We start from the raw sequence: 18,198 nt of genomic DNA, 5'->3' as shown, positions 1-18,198 counted from the left end.
CTTCCAGATATTTGCGTAATTTGCACGGTTCATTCTCGGCTGTCCCCTTCCGTCCCGACTTGTCCCGACTGCCGCTCGCTGCCGCTCGGGTCGCGGTCCATATGACAGCACAAGTACGAGAAGCATCTGCGAGATGGGCGCGGCCCGAACCGGCGAGTCCGAGGCGCCGTGTGCGGGCGTTCGGAGCTACCAGTGCCGCTCTGTGCTGCGCCATGCCGTGGAAAGGTGCGAAAACATGCACACAAGACACAGGCTTTTCGGCAAAGTATATATCTCTTGTAGCGACGAAAGGTAAATTTTTGTTTACAAATTTGCCCTTGTGCACTGCTACAAAACAATATGCCCTGACGTTTTTCACAACATTTCTGTCACTTCATACTGTTTTTATTATTCCAGAGACTCTTTGGAAGTCTTCCTTGGCGCACTCTTTTCAAACTGAATTCCTTAATATCGTATCTAACGATAGTTTAAAATCAGTATGGAAGCATCTTTGTCACTTGAGAAAGGTAGCATGAAAAAAGGGCTGGCAGGAGTAGTGACAAGAAAGCAAGAAATGAAGACAGCCAGAGTTCCCAGGCGGTCGCCGATCCGAATACTGACGTTGTTGCTTTTCTTCGGTGGTCAGACGGGAACAGGTCTTTCTTTAATGTAGTTAGTTTTTGGAATTTAGTGCTCCTACAAAACAGTACTCTCTGACGCGTTTCAAGAGCACATCTGTCGATTCGCAGTGTTTCGTTATTTTCAACGAGATCCTAGCACTCTTCCTCCGCGCATTCTTGTTCAAACTGAGTTCATTACTGTAATTTCGCATCTTACGTTTAATACAGTAGTTTAAAATGCTTGTGGAAGCATCTTTGTCGCACCTGAGAGTTTGCATGAAAAGAGGGCTGGCAGGTGTAGTGACATAAAATTTAAAAGAAGAGAGGGAGCCAACAGCACCCGGTGTTCCCAGGCGGTCACCCATCCAAGTACTAACCGGGCCCGATGTTGCTTAACTTCGGTGATCGGACGAGAACCGGTGTATTCAACATGGTATGGCCGTTGGCGTCCTTATACAGTAGCCGCACGGCAGAAGAAGGCTTCGCCTCTCCTCCCAACACACGCAATCGCCGTTTTCGGTGGCACATTTGACGCAAAGCACGTCCTTCCACCTCGAAGGCGACGCGCAGTGCGGCGCGCCGCCACGTGGGTCAGACGCACAACACAGCTGCTCGTTGCACCGCCTGTCATTCGTTTGTTCGACAAAGTATCCATCTCTTGTAGCGACGAAAGGTAAATTTTTGTTTACAAATTTGCCGTTGTGCACTGCTACAAAACAATATGCCCTGACGTATTTCACAACATTTCTGTCACTTCATACTGTTTTGTTATTTCCAGAGACTCTTTGGAAGTCTTCCTCGGCGCACTCTTTTCAAACTGAGTTCCTTAATATCGTATCTTACGATAGTTTAAAATCAGTATGGAAGCATCTTTGTCACATGAGAAAGGTAGCATGAAAAAAGGGCTGGCAGGGGTAGTGACAAGATAGCAAGAAATGAAGACAGAGGGAAGCGTTCTCACCTGCCTGACACTCGTCGCGCTTCCAGATATTTGCGTAATTTGCACGGTTCATTCTCGGCTGTCCCCTTCCGTCCCGACTTGTCCCGACTGCCGCTCGCTGCCGCTCGGGTCGCGGTCCATATGACAGCACAAGTACGAGAAGCATCTGCGAGATGGGCCCGGCCCGAACCGGCGAGTCCGAGGCGCCGTGTGCGGGCGTTCGGAGCTACCAGTGCCGCTCTGTGCTGCGCCATGCCGTGGAAAGGTGCGAAAACATGCACACAAGACACAGGCTTTTCGGCAAAGTATATATCTCTTGTAGCGACGAAAGGTAAATTTTTGTTTACAAATTTGCCCTTGTGCACTGCTACAAAACAATATGCCCTGACGTTTTTCACAACATTTCTGTCACTTCATACTGTTTTTATTATTCCAGAGACTCTTTGGAAGTCTTCCTTGGCGCACTCTTTTCAAACTGAATTCCTTAATATCGTATCTAACGATAGTTTAAAATCAGTATGGAAGCATCTTTGTCACTTGAGAAAGGTAGCATGAAAAAAGGGCTGGCAGGAGTAGTGACAAGAAAGCAAGAAATGAAGACAGCCAGAGTTCCCAGGCGGTCGCCGATCCGAATACTGACGTTGTTGCTTTTCTTCGGTGGTCAGACGGGAACAGGTCTTTCTTTAATGTAGTTAGTTTTTGGAATTTAGTGCTCCTACAAAACAGTACTCTCTGACGCGTTTCAAGAGCACATCTGTCGATTCGCAGTGTTTCGTTATTTTCAACGAGATCCTAGCACTCTTCCTCCGCGCATTCTTGTTCAAACTGAGTTCATTACTGTAATTTCGCATCTTACGTTTAATACAGTAGTTTAAAATGCTTGTGGAAGCATCTTTGTCGCACCTGAGAGTTTGCATGAAAAGAGGGCTGGCAGGTGTAGTGACATAAAATTTAAAAGAAGAGAGGGAGCCAACAGCACCCGGTGTTCCCAGGCGGTCACCCATCCAAGTACTAACCGGGCCCGATGTTGCTTAACTTCGGTGATCGGACGAGAACCGGTGTATTCAACATGGTATGGCCGTTGGCGTCCTTATACAGTAGCCGCACGGCAGAAGAAGGCTTCGCCTCTCCTCCCAACACACGCAATCGCCGTTTTCGGTGGCACATTTGACGCAAAGCACGTCCTTCCACCTCGAAGGCGACGCGCAGTGCGGCGCGCCGCCACGTGGGTCAGACGCACAACACAGCTGCTCGTTGCACCGCCTGTCATTCGTTTGTTCGACAAAGTATCCATCTCTTGTAGCGACGAAAGGTAAATTTTTGTTTACAAATTTGCCGTTGTGCACTGCTACAAAACAATATGCCCTGACGTATTTCACAACATTTCTGTCACTTCATACTGTTTTGTTATTTCCAGAGACTCTTTGGAAGTCTTCCTCGGCGCACTCTTTTCAAACTGAGTTCCTTAATATCGTATCTTACGATAGTTTAAAATCAGTATGGAAGCATCTTTGTCACATGAGAAAGGTAGCATGAAAAAAGGGCTGGCAGGGGTAGTGACAAGATAGCAAGAAATGAAGACAGAGGGAAGCGTTCTCACCTGCCTGACACTCGTCGCGCTTCCAGATATTTGCGTAATTTGCACGGTTCATTCTCGGCTGTCCCCTTCCGTCCCGACTTGTCCCGACTGCCGCTCGCTGCCGCTCGGGTCGCGGTCCATATGACAGCACAAGTACGAGAAGCATCTGCGAGATGGGCCCGGCCCGAACCGGCGAGTCCGAGGCGCCGTGTGCGGGCGTTCGGAGCTACCAGTGCCGCTCTGTGCTGCGCCATGCCGTGGAAAGGTGCGAAAACATGCACACAAGACACAGGCTTTTCGGCAAAGTATATATCTCTTGTAGCGACGAAAGGTAAATTTTTGTTTACAAATTTGCCCTTGTGCACTGCTACAAAACAATATGCCCTGACGTTTTTCACAACATTTCTGTCACTTCATACTGTTTTTATTATTCCAGAGACTCTTTGGAAGTCTTCCTTGGCGCACTCTTTTCAAACTGAATTCCTTAATATCGTATCTAACGATAGTTTAAAATCAGTATGGAAGCATCTTTGTCACTTGAGAAAGGTAGCATGAAAAAAGGGCTGGCAGGAGTAGTGACAAGAAAGCAAGAAATGAAGACAGCCAGAGTTCCCAGGCGGTCGCCGATCCGAATACTGACGTTGTTGCTTTTCTTCGGTGGTCAGACGGGAACAGGTCTTTCTTTAATGTAGTTAGTTTTTGGAATTTAGTGCTCCTACAAAACAGTACTCTCTGACGCGTTTCAAGAGCACATCTGTCGATTCGCAGTGTTTCGTTATTTTCAACGAGATCCTAGCACTCTTCCTCCGCGCATTCTTGTTCAAACTGAGTTCATTACTGTAATTTCGCATCTTACGTTTAATACAGTAGTTTAAAATGCTTGTGGAAGCATCTTTGTCGCACCTGAGAGTTTGCATGAAAAGAGGGCTGGCAGGTGTAGTGACATAAAATTTAAAAGAAGAGAGGGAGCCAACAGCACCCGGTGTTCCCAGGCGGTCACCCATCCAAGTACTAACCGGGCCCGATGTTGCTTAACTTCGGTGATCGGACGAGAACCGGTGTATTCAACATGGTATGGCCGTTGGCGTCCTTATACAGTAGCCGCACGGCAGAAGAAGGCTTCGCCTCTCCTCCCAACACACGCAATCGCCGTTTTCGGTGGCACATTTGACGCAAAGCACGTCCTTCCACCTCGAAGGCGACGCGCAGTGCGGCGCGCCGCCACGTGGGTCAGACGCACAACACAGCTGCTCGTTGCACCGCCTGTCATTCGTTTGTTCGACAAAGTATCCATCTCTTGTAGCGACGAAAGGTAAATTTTTGTTTACAAATTTGCCGTTGTGCACTGCTACAAAACAATATGCCCTGACGTATTTCACAACATTTCTGTCACTTCATACTGTTTTGTTATTTCCAGAGACTCTTTGGAAGTCTTCCTCGGCGCACTCTTTTCAAACTGAGTTCCTTAATATCGTATCTTACGATAGTTTAAAATCAGTATGGAAGCATCTTTGTCACATGAGAAAGGTAGCATGAAAAAAGGGCTGGCAGGGGTAGTGACAAGATAGCAAGAAATGAAGACAGAGGGAAGCGTTCTCACCTGCCTGACACTCGTCGCGCTTCCAGATATTTGCGTAATTTGCACGGTTCATTCTCGGCTGTCCCCTTCCGTCCCGACTTGTCCCGACTGCCGCTCGCTGCCGCTCGGGTCGCGGTCCATATGACAGCACAAGTACGAGAAGCATCTGCGAGATGGGCGCGGCCCGAACCGGCGAGTCCGAGGCGCCGTGTGCGGGCGTTCGGAGCTACCAGTGCCGCTCTGTGCTGCGCCATGCCGTGGAAAGGTGCGAAAACATGCACACAAGACACAGGCTTTTCGGCAAAGTATATATCTCTTGTAGCGACGAAAGGTAAATTTTTGTTTACAAATTTGCCCTTGTGCACTGCTACAAAACAATATGCCCTGACGTTTTTCACAACATTTCTGTCACTTCATACTGTTTTTATTATTCCAGAGACTCTTTGGAAGTCTTCCTTGGCGCACTCTTTTCAAACTGAATTCCTTAATATCGTATCTAACGATAGTTTAAAATCAGTATGGAAGCATCTTTGTCACTTGAGAAAGGTAGCATGAAAAAAGGGCTGGCAGGAGTAGTGACAAGAAAGCAAGAAATGAAGACAGCCAGAGTTCCCAGGCGGTCGCCGATCCGAATACTGACGTTGTTGCTTTTCTTCGGTGGTCAGACGGGAACAGGTCTTTCTTTAATGTAGTTAGTTTTTGGAATTTAGTGCTCCTACAAAACAGTACTCTCTGACGCGTTTCAAGAGCACATCTGTCGATTCGCAGTGTTTCGTTATTTTCAACGAGATCCTAGCACTCTTCCTCCGCGCATTCTTGTTCAAACTGAGTTCATTACTGTAATTTCGCATCTTACGTTTAATACAGTAGTTTAAAATGCTTGTGGAAGCATCTTTGTCGCACCTGAGAGTTTGCATGAAAAGAGGGCTGGCAGGTGTAGTGACATAAAATTTAAAAGAAGAGAGGGAGCCAACAGCACCCGGTGTTCCCAGGCGGTCACCCATCCAAGTACTAACCGGGCCCGATGTTGCTTAACTTCGGTGATCGGACGAGAACCGGTGTATTCAACATGGTATGGCCGTTGGCGTCCTTATACAGTAGCCGCACGGCAGAAGAAGGCTTCGCCTCTCCTCCCAACACACGCAATCGCCGTTTTCGGTGGCACATTTGACGCAAAGCACGTCCTTCCACCTCGAAGGCGACGCGCAGTGCGGCGCGCCGCCACGTGGGTCAGACGCACAACACAGCTGCTCGTTGCACCGCCTGTCATTCGTTTGTTCGACAAAGTATCCATCTCTTGTAGCGACGAAAGGTAAATTTTTGTTTACAAATTTGCCGTTGTGCACTGCTACAAAACAATATGCCCTGACGTATTTCACAACATTTCTGTCACTTCATACTGTTTTGTTATTTCCAGAGACTCTTTGGAAGTCTTCCTCGGCGCACTCTTTTCAAACTGAGTTCCTTAATATCGTATCTTACGATAGTTTAAAATCAGTATGGAAGCATCTTTGTCACATGAGAAAGGTAGCATGAAAAAAGGGCTGGCAGGGGTAGTGACAAGATAGCAAGAAATGAAGACAGAGGGAAGCGTTCTCACCTGCCTGACACTCGTCGCGCTTCCAGATATTTGCGTAATTTGCACGGTTCATTCTCGGCTGTCCCCTTCCGTCCCGACTTGTCCCGACTGCCGCTCGCTGCCGCTCGGGTCGCGGTCCATATGACAGCACAAGTACGAGAAGCATCTGCGAGATGGGCGCGGCCCGAACCGGCGAGTCCGAGGCGCCGTGTGCGGGCGTTCGGAGCTACCAGTGCCGCTCTGTGCTGCGCCATGCCGTGGAAAGGTGCGAAAACATGCACACAAGACACAGGCTTTTCGGCAAAGTATATATCTCTTGTAGCGACGAAAGGTAAATTTTTGTTTACAAATTTGCCCTTGTGCACTGCTACAAAACAATATGCCCTGACGTTTTTCACAACATTTCGGTCACTTCATACTGTTTTTATTATTCCAGAGACTCTTTGGAAGTCTTCCTTGGCGCACTCTTTTCAAACTGAATTCCTTAATATCGTATCTAACGATAGTTTAAAATCAGTATGGAAGCATCTTTGTCACTTGAGAAAGGTAGCATGAAAAAAGGGCTGGCAGGAGTAGTGACAAGAAAGCAAGAAATGAAGACAGCCAGAGTTCCCAGGCGGTCGCCGATCCGAATACTGACGTTGTTGCTTTTCTTCGGTGGTCAGACGGGAACAGGTCTTTCTTTAATGTAGTTAGTTTTTGGAATTTAGTGCTCCTACAAAACAGTACTCTCTGACGCGTTTCAAGAGCACATCTGTCGATTCGCAGTGTTTCGTTATTTTCAACGAGATCCTAGCACTCTTCCTCCGCGCATTCTTGTTCAAACTGAGTTCATTACTGTAATTTCGCATCTTACGTTTAATACAGTAGTTTAAAATGCTTGTGGAAGCATCTTTGTCGCACCTGAGAGTTTGCATGAAAAGAGGGCTGGCAGGTGTAGTGACATAAAATTTAAAAGAAGAGAGGGAGCCAACAGCACCCGGTGTTCCCAGGCGGTCACCCATCCAAGTACTAACCGGGCCCGATGTTGCTTAACTTCGGTGATCGGACGAGAACCGGTGTATTCAACATGGTATGGCCGTTGGCGTCCTTATACAGTAGCCGCACGGCAGAAGAAGGCTTCGCCTCTCCTCCCAACACACGCAATCGCCGTTTTCGGTGGCACATTTGACGCAAAGCACGTCCTTCCACCTCGAAGGCGACGCGCAGTGCGGCGCGCCGCCACGTGGGTCAGACGCACAACACAGCTGCTCGTTGCACCGCCTGTCATTCGTTTGTTCGACAAAGTATCCATCTCTTGTAGCGACGAAAGGTAAATTTTTGTTTACAAATTTGCCGTTGTGCACTGCTACAAAACAATATGCCCTGACGTATTTCACAACATTTCTGTCACTTCATACTGTTTTGTTATTTCCAGAGACTCTTTGGAAGTCTTCCTCGGCGCACTCTTTTCAAACTGAGTTCCTTAATATCGTATCTTACGATAGTTTAAAATCAGTATGGAAGCATCTTTGTCACATGAGAAAGGTAGCATGAAAAAAGGGCTGGCAGGGGTAGTGACAAGATAGCAAGAAATGAAGACAGAGGGAAGCGTTCTCACCTGCCTGACACTCGTCGCGCTTCCAGATATTTGCGTAATTTGCACGGTTCATTCTCGGCTGTCCCCTTCCGTCCCGACTTGTCCCGACTTAGCTCGACTGCCGCTCGCTGCCGCTCGGGTCGCGGTCCATATGACAGCACAAGTACGAGAAGCATCTGCGAGATGGGCGCGGCCCGAACCGGCGAGTCCGAGGCGCCGTGTGCGGGCGTTCGGAGCTACCAGTGCCGCTCTGTGCTGCGCCATGCCGTGGAAAGGTGCGAAAACATGCACACAAGACACAGGCTTTTCGGCAAAGTATATATCTCTTGTAGCGACGAAAGGTAAATTTTTGTTTACAAATTTGCCCTTGTGCACTGCTACAAAACAATATGCCCTGACGTTTTTCACAACATTTCTGTCACTTCATACTGTTTTTATTATTCCAGAGACTCTTTGGAAGTCTTCCTTGGCGCACTCTTTTCAAACTGAATTCCTTAATATCGTATCTAACGATAGTTTAAAATCAGTATGGAAGCATCTTTGTCACTTGAGAAAGGTAGCATGAAAAAAGGGCTGGCAGGAGTAGTGACAAGAAAGCAAGAAATGAAGACAGCCAGAGTTCCCAGGCGGTCGCCGATCCGAATACTGACGTTGTTGCTTTTCTTCGGTGGTCAGACGGGAACAGGTCTTTCTTTAATGTAGTTAGTTTTTGGAATTTAGTGCTCCTACAAAACAGTACTCTCTGACGCGTTTCAAGAGCACATCTGTCGATTCGCAGTGTTTCGTTATTTTCAACGAGATCCTAGCACTCTTCCTCCGCGCATTCTTGTTCAAACTGAGTTCATTACTGTAATTTCGCATCTTACGTTTAATACAGTAGTTTAAAATGCTTGTGGAAGCATCTTTGTCGCACCTGAGAGTTTGCATGAAAAGAGGGCTGGCAGGTGTAGTGACATAAAATTTAAAAGAAGAGAGGGAGCCAACAGCACCCGGTGTTCCCAGGCGGTCACCCATCCAAGTACTAACCGGGCCCGATGTTGCTTAACTTCGGTGATCGGACGAGAACCGGTGTATTCAACATGGTATGGCCGTTGGCGTCCTTATACAGTAGCCGCACGGCAGAAGAAGGCTTCGCCTCTCCTCCCAACACACGCAATCGCCGTTTTCGGTGGCACATTTGACGCAAAGCACGTCCTTCCACCTCGAAGGCGACGCGCAGTGCGGCGCGCCGCCACGTGGGTCAGACGCACAACACAGCTGCTCGTTGCACCGCCTGTCATTCGTTTGTTCGACAAAGTATCCATCTCTTGTAGCGACGAAAGGTAAATTTTTGTTTACAAATTTGCCGTTGTGCACTGCTACAAAACAATATGCCCTGACGTATTTCACAACATTTCTGTCACTTCATACTGTTTTGTTATTTCCAGAGACTCTTTGGAAGTCTTCCTCGGCGCACTCTTTTCAAACTGAATTCCTTAATATCGTATCTAACGATAGTTTAAAATCAGTATGGAAGCATCTTTGTCACTTGAGAAAGGTAGCATGAAAAAAGGGCTGGCAGGAGTAGTGACAAGAAAGCAAGAAATGAAGACAGCCAGAGTTCCCAGGCGGTCGCCGATCCGAATACTGACGTTGTTGCTTTTCTTCGGTGGTCAGACGGGAACAGGTCTTTCTTTAATGTAGTTAGTTTTTGGAATTTAGTGCTCCTACAAAACAGTACTCTCTGACGCGTTTCAAGAGCACATCTGTCGATTCGCAGTGTTTCGTTATTTTCAACGAGATCCTAGCACTCTTCCTCCGCGCATTCTTGTTCAAACTGAGTTCATTACTGTAATTTCGCATCTTACGTTTAATACAGTAGTTTAAAATGCTTGTGGAAGCATCTTTGTCGCACCTGAGAGTTTGCATGAAAAGAGGGCTGGCAGGTGTAGTGACATAAAATTTAAAAGAAGAGAGGGAGCCAACAGCACCCGGTGTTCCCAGGCGGTCACCCATCCAAGTACTAACCGGGCCCGATGTTGCTTAACTTCGGTGATCGGACGAGAACCGGTGTATTCAACATGGTATGGCCGTTGGCGTCCTTATACAGTAGCCGCACGGCAGAAGAAGGCTTCGCCTCTCCTCCCAACACACGCAATCGCCGTTTTCGGTGGCACATTTGACGCAAAGCACGTCCTTCCACCTCGAAGGCGACGCGCAGTGCGGCGCGCCGCCACGTGGGTCAGACGCACAACACAGCTGCTCGTTGCACCGCCTGTCATTCGTTTGTTCGACAAAGTATCCATCTCTTGTAGCGACGAAAGGTAAATTTTTGTTTACAAATTTGCCGTTGTGCACTGCTACAAAACAATATGCCCTGACGTATTTCACAACATTTCTGTCACTTCATACTGTTTTGTTATTTCCAGAGACTCTTTGGAAGTCTTCCTCGGCGCACTCTTTTCAAACTGAGTTCCTTAATATCGTATCTTACGATAGTTTAAAATCAGTATGGAAGCATCTTTGTCACATGAGAAAGGTAGCATGAAAAAAGGGCTGGCAGGGGTAGTGACAAGATAGCAAGAAATGAAGACAGAGGGAAGCGTTCTCACCTGCCTGACACTCGTCGCGCTTCCAGATATTTGCGTAATTTGCACGGTTCATTCTCGGCTGTCCCCTTCCGTCCCGACTTGTCCCGACTTAGCTCGACTGCCGCTCGCTGCCGCTCGGGTCGCGGTCCATATGACAGCACAAGTACGAGAAGCATCTGCGAGATGGGCGCGGCCCGAACCGGCGAGTCCGAGGCGCCGTGTGCGGGCGTTCGGAGCTACCAGTGCCGCTCTGTGCTGCGCCATGCCGTGGAAAGGTGCGAAAACATGCACACAAGACACAGGCTTTTCGGCAAAGTATATATCTCTTGTAGCGACGAAAGGTAAATTTTTGTTTACAAATTTGCCCTTGTGCACTGCTACAAAACAATATGCCCTGACGTTTTTCACAACATTTCTGTCACTTCATACTGTTTTTATTATTCCAGAGACTCTTTGGAAGTCTTCCTTGGCGCACTCTTTTCAAACTGAATTCCTTAATATCGTATCTAACGATAGTTTAAAATCAGTATGGAAGCATCTTTGTCACTTGAGAAAGGTAGCATGAAAAAAGGGCTGGCAGGAGTAGTGACAAGAAAGCAAGAAATGAAGACAGCCAGAGTTCCCAGGCGGTCGCCGATCCGAATACTGACGTTGTTGCTTTTCTTCGGTGGTCAGACGGGAACAGGTCTTTCTTTAATGTAGTTAGTTTTTGGAATTTAGTGCTCCTACAAAACAGTACTCTCTGACGCGTTTCAAGAGCACATCTGTCGATTCGCAGTGTTTCGTTATTTTCAACGAGATCCTAGCACTCTTCCTCCGCGCATTCTTGTTCAAACTGAGTTCATTACTGTAATTTCGCATCTTACGTTTAATACAGTAGTTTAAAATGCTTGTGGAAGCATCTTTGTCGCACCTGAGAGTTTGCATGAAAAGAGGGCTGGCAGGTGTAGTGACATAAAATTTAAAAGAAGAGAGGGAGCCAACAGCACCCGGTGTTCCCAGGCGGTCACCCATCCAAGTACTAACCGGGCCCGATGTTGCTTAACTTCGGTGATCGGACGAGAACCGGTGTATTCAACATGGTATGGCCGTTGGCGTCCTTATACAGTAGCCGCACGGCAGAAGAAGGCTTCGCCTCTCCTCCCAACACACGCAATCGCCGTTTTCGGTGGCACATTTGACGCAAAGCACGTCCTTCCACCTCGAAGGCGACGCGCAGTGCGGCGCGCCGCCACGTGGGTCAGACGCACAACACAGCTGCTCGTTGCACCGCCTGTCATTCGTTTGTTCGACAAAGTATCCATCTCTTGTAGCGACGAAAGGTAAATTTTTGTTTACAAATTTGCCGTTGTGCACTGCTACAAAACAATATGCCCTGACGTATTTCACAACATTTCTGTCACTTCATACTGTTTTGTTATTTCCAGAGACTCTTTGGAAGTCTTCCTCGGCGCACTCTTTTCAAACTGAGTTCCTTAATATCGTATCTTACGATAGTTTAAAATCAGTATGGAAGCATCTTTGTCACATGAGAAAGGTAGCATGAAAAAAGGGCTGGCAGGGGTAGTGACAAGATAGCAAGAAATGAAGACAGAGGGAAGCGTTCTCACCTGCCTGACACTCGTCGCGCTTCCAGATATTTGCGTAATTTGCACGGTTCATTCTCGGCTGTCCCCTTCCGTCCCGACTTGTCCCGACTTAGCTCGACTGCCGCTCGCTGCCGCTCGGGTCGCGGTCCATATGACAGCACAAGTACGAGAAGCATCTGCGAGATGGGCGCGGCCCGAACCGGCGAGTCCGAGGCGCCGTGTGCGGGCGTTCGGAGCTACCAGTGCCGCTCTGTGCTGCGCCATGCCGTGGAAAGGTGCGAAAACATGCACACAAGACACAGGCTTTTCGGCAAAGTATATATCTCTTGTAGCGACGAAAGGTAAATTTTTGTTTACAAATTTGCCCTTGTGCACTGCTACAAAACAATATGCCCTGACGTTTTTCACAACATTTCGGTCACTTCATACTGTTTTTATTATTCCAGAGACTCTTTGGAAGTCTTCCTTGGCGCACTCTTTTCAAACTGAATTCCTTAATATCGTATCTAACGATAGTTTAAAATCAGTATGGAAGCATCTTTGTCACTTGAGAAAGGTAGCATGAAAAAAGGGCTGGCAGGAGTAGTGACAAGAAAGCAAGAAATGAAGACAGCCAGAGTTCCCAGGCGGTCGCCGATCCGAATACTGACGTTGTTGCTTTTCTTCGGTGGTCAGACGGGAACAGGTCTTTCTTTAATGTAGTTAGTTTTTGGAATTTAGTGCTCCTACAAAACAGTACTCTCTGACGCGTTTCAAGAGCACATCTGTCGATTCGCAGTGTTTCGTTATTTTCAACGAGATCCTAGCACTCTTCCTCCGCGCATTCTTGTTCAAACTGAGTTCATTACTGTAATTTCGCATCTTACGTTTAATACAGTAGTTTAAAATGCTTGTGGAAGCATCTTTGTCGCACCTGAGAGTTTGCATGAAAAGAGGGCTGGCAGGTGTAGTGACATAAAATTTAAAAGAAGAGAGGGAGCCAACAGCACCCGGTGTTCCCAGGCGGTCACCCATCCAAGTACTAACCGGGCCCGATGTTGCTTAACTTCGGTGATCGGACGAGAACCGGTGTATTCAACATGGTATGGCCGTTGGCGTCCTTATACAGTAGCCGCACGGCAGAAGAAGGCTTCGCCTCTCCTCCCAACACACGCAATCGCCGTTTTCGGTGGCACATTTGACGCAAAGCACGTCCTTCCACCTCGAAGGCGACGCGCAGTGCGGCGCGCCGCCACGTGGGTCAGACGCACAACACAGCTGCTCGTTGCACCGCCTGTCATTCGTTTGTTCGACAAAGTATCCATCTCTTGTAGCGACGAAAGGTAAATTTTTGTTTACAAATTTGCCGTTGTGCACTGCTACAAAACAATATGCCCTGACGTATTTCACAACATTTCTGTCACTTCATACTGTTTTGTTATTTCCAGAGACTCTTTGGAAGTCTTCCTCGGCGCACTCTTTTCAAACTGAGTTCCTTAATATCGTATCTTACGATAGTTTAAAATCAGTATGGAAGCATCTTTGTCACATGAGAAAGGTAGCATGAAAAAAGGGCTGGCAGGGGTAGTGACAAGATAGCAAGAAATGAAGACAGAGGGAAGCGTTCTCACCTGCCTGACACTCGTCGCGCTTCCAGATATTTGCGTAATTTGCACGGTTCATTCTCGGCTGTCCCCTTCCGTCCCGACTTGTCCCGACTTAGCTCGACTGCCGCTCGCTGCCGCTCGGGTCGCGGTCCATATGACAGCACAAGTACGAGAAGCATCTGCGAGATGGGCGCGGCCCGAACCGGCGAGTCCGAGGCGCCGTGTGCGGGCGTTCGGAGCTACCAGTGCCGCTCTGTGCTGCGCCATGCCGTGGAAAGGTGCGAAAACATGCACACAAGACACAGGCTTTTCGGCAAAGTATATATCTCTTGTAGCGACGAAAGGTAAATTTTTGTTTACAAATTTGCCCTTGTGCACTGCTACAAAACAATATGCCCTGACGTTTTTCACAACATTTCTGTCACTTCATACTGTTTTTATTATTCCAGAGACTCTTTGGAAGTCTTCCTTGGCGCACTCTTTTCAAACTGAATTCCTTAATATCGTATCTAACGATAGTTTAAAATCAGTATGGAAGCATCTTTGTCACTTGAGAAAGGTAGCATGAAAAAAGGGCTGGCAGGAGTAGTGACAAGAAAGCAAGAAATGAAGACAGCCAGAGTTCCCAGGCGGTCGCCGATCCGAATACTGACGTTGTTGCTTTTCTTCGGTGGTCAGACGGGAACAGGTCTTTCTTTAATGTAGTTAGTTTTTGGAATTTAGTGCTCCTACAAAACAGTACTCTCTGACGCGTTTCAAGAGCACATCTGTCGATTCGCAGTGTTTCGTTATTTTCAACGAGATCCTAGCACTCTTCCTCCGCGCATTCTTGTTCAAACTGAGTTCATTACTGTAATTTCGCATCTTACGTTTAATACAGTAGTTTAAAATGCTTGTGGAAGCATCTTTGTCGCACCTGAGAGTTTGCATGAAAAGAGGGCTGGCAGGTGTAGTGACATAAAATTTAAAAGAAGAGAGGGAGCCAACAGCACCCGGTGTTCCCAGGCGGTCACCCATCCAAGTACTAACCGGGCCCGATGTTGCTTAACTTCGGTGATCGGACGAGAACCGGTGTATTCAACATGGTATGGCCGTTGGCGTCCTTATACAGTAGCCGCACGGCAGAAGAAGGCTTCGCCTCTCCTCCCAACACACGCAATCGCCGTTTTCGGTGGCACATTTGACGCAAAGCACGTCCTTCCACCTCGAAGGCGACGCGCAGTGCGGCGCGCCGCCACGTGGGTCAGACGCACAACACAGCTGCTCGTTGCACCGCCTGTCATTCGTTTGTTCGACAAAGTATCCATCTCTTGTAGCGACGAAAGGTAAATTTTTGTTTACAAATTTGCCGTTGTGCACTGCTACAAAACAATATGCCCTGACGTATTTCACAACATTTCTGTCACTTCATACTGTTTTGTTATTTCCAGAGACTCTTTGGAAGTCTTCCTCGGCGCACTCTTTTCAAACTGAATTCCTTAATATCGTATCTAACGATAGTTTAAAATCAGTATGGAAGCATCTTTGTCACTTGAGAAAGGTAGCATGAAAAAAGGGCTGGCAGGAGTAGTGACAAGAAAGCAAGAAATGAAGACAGCCAGAGTTCCCAGGCGGTCGCCGATCCGAATACTGACGTTGTTGCTTTTCTTCGGTGGTCAGACGGGAACAGGTCTTTCTTTAATGTAGTTAGTTTTTGGAATTTAGTGCTCCTACAAAACAGTACTCTCTGACGCGTTTCAAGAGCACATCTGTCGATTCGCAGTGTTTCGTTATTTTCAACGAGATCCTAGCACTCTTCCTCCGCGCATTCTTGTTCAAACTGAGTTCATTACTGTAATTTCGCATCTTACGTTTAATACAGTAGTTTAAAATGCTTGTGGAAGCATCTTTGTCGCACCTGAGAGTTTGCATGAAAAGAGGGCTGGCAGGTGTAGTGACATAAAATTTAAAAGAAGAGAGGGAGCCAACAGCACCCGGTGTTCCCAGGCGGTCACCCATCCAAGTACTAACCGGGCCCGATGTTGCTTAACTTCGGTGATCGGACGAGAACCGGTGTATTCAACATGGTATGGCCGTTGGCGTCCTTATACAGTAGCCGCACGGCAGAAGAAGGCTTCGCCTCTCCTCCCAACACACGCAATCGCCGTTTTCGGTGGCACATTTGACGCAAAGCACGTCCTTCCACCTCGAAGGCGACGCGCAGTGCGGCGCGCCGCCACGTGGGTCAGACGCACAACACAGCTGCTCGTTGCACCGCCTGTCATTCGTTTGTTCGACAAAGTATCCATCTCTTGTAGCGACGAAAGGTAAATTTTTGTTTACAAATTTGCCGTTGTGCACTGCTACAAAACAATATGCCCTGACGTATTTCACAACATTTCTGTCACTTCATACTGTTTTGTTATTTCCAGAGACTCTTTGGAAGTCTTCCTCGGCGCACTCTTTTCAAACTGAGTTCCTTAATATCGTATCTTACGATAGTTTAAAATCAGTATGGAAGCATCTTTGTCACATGAGAAAGGTAGCATGAAAAAAGGGCTGGCAGGGGTAGTGACAAGATAGCAAGAAATGAAGACAGAGGGAAGCGTTCTCACCTGCCTGACACTCGTCGCGCTTCCAGATATTTGCGTAATTTGCACGGTTCATTCTCGGCTGTCCCCTTCCGTCCCGACTTGTCCCGACTTAGCTCGACTGCCGCTCGCTGCCGCTCGGGTCGCGGTCCATATGACAGCACAAGTACGAGAAGCATCTGCGAGATGGGCGCGGCCCGAACCGGCGAGTCCGAGGCGCCGTGTGCGGGCGTTCGGAGCTACCAGTGCCGCTCTGTGCTGCGCCATGCCGTGGAAAGGTGCGAAAACATGCACACAAGACACAGGCTTTTCGGCAAAGTATATATCTCTTGTAGCGACGAAAGGTAAATTTTTGTTTACAAATTTGCCCTTGTGCACTGCTACAAAACAATATGCCCTGACGTTTTTCACAACATTTCTGTCACTTCATACTGTTTTTATTATTCCAGAGACTCTTTGGAAGTCTTCCTTGGCGCACTCTTTTCAAACTGAATTCCTTAATATCGTATCTAACGATAGTTTAAAATCAGTATGGAAGCATCTTTGTCACTTGAGAAAGGTAGCATGAAAAAAGGGCTGGCAGGAGTAGTGACAAGAAAGCAAGAAATGAAGACAGCCAGAGTTCCCAGGCGGTCGCCGATCCGAATACTGACGTTGTTGCTTTTCTTCGGTGGTCAGACGGGAACAGGTCTTTCTTTAATGTAGTTAGTTTTTGGAATTTAGTGCTCCTACAAAACAGTACTCTCTGACGCGTTTCAAGAGCACATCTGTCGATTCGCAGTGTTTCGTTATTTTCAACGAGATCCTAGCACTCTTCCTCCGCGCATTCTTGTTCAAACTGAGTTCATTACTGTAATTTCGCATCTTACGTTTAATACAGTAGTTTAAAATGCTTGTGGAAGCATCTTTGTCGCACCTGAGAGTTTGCATGAAAAGAGGGCTGGCAGGTGTAGTGACATAAAATTTAAAAGAAGAGAGGGAGCCAACAGCACCCGGTGTTCCCAGGCGGTCACCCATCCAAGTACTAACCGGGCCCGATGTTGCTTAACTTCGGTGATCGGACGAGAACCGGTGTATTCAACATGGTATGGCCGTTGGCGTCCTTATACAGTAGCCGCACGGCAGAAGAAGGCTTCGCCTCTCCTCCCAACACACGCAATCGCCGTTTTCGGTGGCACATTTGACGCAAAGCACGTCCTTCCACCTCGAAGGCGACGCGCAGTGCGGCGCGCCGCCACGTGGGTCAGACGCACAACACAGCTGCTCGTTGCACCGCCTGTCATTCGTTTGTTCGACAAAGTATCCATCTCTTGTAGCGACGAAAGGTAAATTTTTGTTTACAAATTTGCCGTTGTGCACTGCTACAAAACAATATGCCCTGACGTATTTCACAACATTTCTGTCACTTCATACTGTTTTGTTATTTCCAGAGACTCTTTGGAAGTCTTCCTCGGCGCACTCTTTTCAAACTGAGTTCCTTAATATCGTATCTTACGATAGTTTAAAATCAGTATGGAAGCATCTTTGTCACATGAGAAAGGTAGCATGAAAAAAGGGCTGGCAGGGGTAGTGACAAGATAGCAAGAAATGAAGACAGAGGGAAGCGTTCTCACCTGCCTGACACTCGTCGCGCTTCCAGATATTTGCGTAATTTGCACGGTTCATTCTCGGCTGTCCCCTTCCGTCCCGACTTGTCCCGACTTAGCTCGACTGCCGCTCGCTGCCGCTCGGGTCGCGGTCCATATGACAGCACAAGTACGAGAAGCATCTGCGAGATGGGCGCGGCCCGAACCGGCGAGTCCGAGGCGCCGTGTGCGGGCGTTCGGAGCTACCAGTGCCGCTCTGTGCTGCGCCATGCCGTGGAAAGGTGCGAAAACATGCACACAAGACACAGGCTTTTCGGCAAAGTATATATCTCTTGTAGCGACGAAAGGTAAATTTTTGTTTACAAATTTGCCCTTGTGCACTGCTACAAAACAATATGCCCTGACGTTTTTCACAACATTTCGGTCACTTCATACTGTTTTT

General features: G+C 47.8%; 12 non-coding genes across 12 annotated transcripts; all 12 read right to left on the bottom strand.

Moving 5' to 3' along the window:
* Positions 1-927: 927 nt before the first annotated feature.
* On the bottom strand, positions 928-1,046 carry LOC126274997 (5S ribosomal RNA). Its single transcript, XR_007550535.1, has one exon. It is a non-coding gene; the product is annotated as a 5S ribosomal RNA (ribosomal RNA).
* Positions 1,047-2,506: 1,460 nt separating this feature from the next.
* On the bottom strand, positions 2,507-2,625 carry LOC126274996 (5S ribosomal RNA). Its single transcript, XR_007550534.1, has one exon. It is a non-coding gene; the product is annotated as a 5S ribosomal RNA (ribosomal RNA).
* Positions 2,626-4,085: 1,460 nt separating this feature from the next.
* LOC126274995 (5S ribosomal RNA) lies at positions 4,086-4,204 on the bottom strand. The gene has a single exon (XR_007550533.1). It is a non-coding gene; the product is annotated as a 5S ribosomal RNA (ribosomal RNA).
* A 1,460-nt stretch (positions 4,205-5,664) lies between these two features.
* On the bottom strand, positions 5,665-5,783 carry LOC126274994 (5S ribosomal RNA). Its single transcript, XR_007550532.1, has one exon. It is a non-coding gene; the product is annotated as a 5S ribosomal RNA (ribosomal RNA).
* Positions 5,784-7,243: 1,460 nt separating this feature from the next.
* On the bottom strand, positions 7,244-7,362 carry LOC126274993 (5S ribosomal RNA). Its single transcript, XR_007550531.1, has one exon. It is a non-coding gene; the product is annotated as a 5S ribosomal RNA (ribosomal RNA).
* Positions 7,363-8,832: 1,470 nt separating this feature from the next.
* On the bottom strand, positions 8,833-8,951 carry LOC126274992 (5S ribosomal RNA). Its single transcript, XR_007550530.1, has one exon. It is a non-coding gene; the product is annotated as a 5S ribosomal RNA (ribosomal RNA).
* Positions 8,952-9,813: 862 nt separating this feature from the next.
* LOC126274991 (5S ribosomal RNA) lies at positions 9,814-9,932 on the bottom strand. Its single transcript, XR_007550529.1, has one exon. It is a non-coding gene; the product is annotated as a 5S ribosomal RNA (ribosomal RNA).
* Positions 9,933-11,402: 1,470 nt separating this feature from the next.
* LOC126274990 (5S ribosomal RNA) lies at positions 11,403-11,521 on the bottom strand. Its single transcript, XR_007550528.1, has one exon. It is a non-coding gene; the product is annotated as a 5S ribosomal RNA (ribosomal RNA).
* Positions 11,522-12,991: 1,470 nt separating this feature from the next.
* LOC126274988 (5S ribosomal RNA) lies at positions 12,992-13,110 on the bottom strand. The gene has a single exon (XR_007550526.1). It is a non-coding gene; the product is annotated as a 5S ribosomal RNA (ribosomal RNA).
* Positions 13,111-14,580: 1,470 nt separating this feature from the next.
* LOC126274987 (5S ribosomal RNA) lies at positions 14,581-14,699 on the bottom strand. The gene has a single exon (XR_007550525.1). It is a non-coding gene; the product is annotated as a 5S ribosomal RNA (ribosomal RNA).
* Positions 14,700-15,561: 862 nt separating this feature from the next.
* Positions 15,562-15,680, bottom strand: LOC126274986 (5S ribosomal RNA). Its single transcript, XR_007550524.1, has one exon. It is a non-coding gene; the product is annotated as a 5S ribosomal RNA (ribosomal RNA).
* Positions 15,681-17,150: 1,470 nt separating this feature from the next.
* Positions 17,151-17,269, bottom strand: LOC126274985 (5S ribosomal RNA). The gene has a single exon (XR_007550523.1). It is a non-coding gene; the product is annotated as a 5S ribosomal RNA (ribosomal RNA).
* Between the last annotated feature and the right edge of the window lie 929 nt (positions 17,270-18,198).

The sequence above is a fragment of the Schistocerca gregaria genome, chromosome 5 (assembly GCF_023897955.1).
Source record: "Schistocerca gregaria isolate iqSchGreg1 chromosome 5, iqSchGreg1.2, whole genome shotgun sequence".
Classification (NCBI taxonomy): Eukaryota; Metazoa; Arthropoda; class Insecta; order Orthoptera; family Acrididae; genus Schistocerca; species Schistocerca gregaria.
Note: the sequence above shows the minus strand (reverse complement) of the source record. Positions and strands in the feature narration are given on the sequence as shown.